The 1,355-nt window shown below is 44.8% G+C and overlaps 1 protein-coding gene across 1 annotated transcript in view; it reads right to left on the bottom strand.

Moving 5' to 3' along the window:
• The window catches only part of LOC135114958 (peroxidasin homolog), a 48,834-nt gene extending 47,927 nt beyond the window's left edge, over positions 1-907 (bottom strand). Inside the window, exon 1 of the mRNA XM_064031279.1 lies at positions 683-907. The gene's annotated coding sequence lies outside the window, so the exon portion shown is untranslated. The remainder of the gene's footprint in view (positions 1-682) is intronic.
• Between the last annotated feature and the right edge of the window lie 448 nt (positions 908-1,355).

The raw sequence follows: 1,355 nt of genomic DNA, 5'->3' as shown, positions 1-1,355 counted from the left end.
TGGAAAATGTTTCTTTTTGTATGTCTTGCTTTGTGTGCCGATTTTGTAACATTCAATAAGGTCTTGGAGTGAAATTTTCTTTACTTGTGGAATGACGTGTCTCTAACGTGTCACGGAGCAAGAAAAAAAAACCAGCATGAATAAAAAGGAGAGAGAGAGAGAGAGAGAGAGAGAGAGAGAGAGAGAGAGAGAGAGAGAGAGAGAGAGAGAGAGAGAGAGAGAGAGAGAGAGAGAGAGAGAGAGAGAGAGAGAGAGAGAGAGAGAGAAATAAGGGAAAGAATTGCTTCATACGCCTTACTTTGTGTTGACTTTGGAATATTAAGTAAAAGATCTTGAAATTAAATGTTCAGTACTTGTGGAATAACAAGTCTTAACTTCTTACGAAACTCATAAATGCGAGAGTAAAAGAATAAAAAAAGAAAAAAGAAAGTGAACCCGTAGAATCCATGCTATCTTTCTTGTAAATATCTGCATCATAAGTACAACGATTCGTGACGGGTTACAGATTTTAGTCAACACTCTGCGCAAAGAAGCTTCCGTTTTTCCGGTTTCCTCGTGCAGGTCCAGTCACTCGTACACTCAGCAGTCTTGTCCATCGGTCTGTCTTTACACCGTCAGTCGAGTTCGGGTTTCCAGTTCAGTGCCCATAGTAAGTGTAAATCAGTCTTGCTTTGATACAAACCTCATCTTCAGGCAGCGAGCAGCAGTCTCTGATTTAAAATACACGAGCTGCGATATCCAGTGTGAAGTGACGGACTGAGTATCTGTTTATCTAAGTACTCCCTCTGGCTGAAGGGTTCGGGCGGAGCGGCGCCGGGCGGCGCGGCGCAGTCACCAGGAAGGGAGGGGGAGCCAGGCAGAGCGACTGACTTCCACACACTTCGCGATGGCAGTTCGAACTGAGTCTGGGAAACGTCCGACAGCACTTTTCTCGAGTCACTTTCCTTCACATACTTGTCTCCTTACCCCCCCCCCTCTCTCTCTCTCTCTCTCTCTCTCTCTCTCTCTCTCTCTCTCTCTCTCTCTCTCTCTCTTTCCTTCTCTTCCCTTTCGTTTCCTCCTCCACAAAATCCACGCCGCCCCAAGCCTCGCCACCACGCCTTTATTTGCAATTTGCCAGAAATGTGACGCCATACTGCTGCTTCCATTCCCCCTTCCTTCCCTCACGTTTCATTGACATACAGCACACTAAAGAAAAAAAGTTGCTATAGAGCACAGTACAGTTCTTTCTCCGTATGTTTGTGACAGTAATGTGAATGTTGTATAGTTTTTCTTTTTTGGTTTACATTTCTCTCTCTCTCTCTCTCTCTCTCTCTCTCTCTCTCTCTCTCTCTCTCAACTACAACAACAACAAC

Source organism: Scylla paramamosain, chromosome 2 (assembly GCF_035594125.1).
Source record: "Scylla paramamosain isolate STU-SP2022 chromosome 2, ASM3559412v1, whole genome shotgun sequence".
In the NCBI taxonomy this organism is placed as follows: domain Eukaryota; kingdom Metazoa; phylum Arthropoda; class Malacostraca; order Decapoda; family Portunidae; genus Scylla; species Scylla paramamosain.
This window is presented reverse-complemented; position numbering and strand designations above follow the sequence as displayed.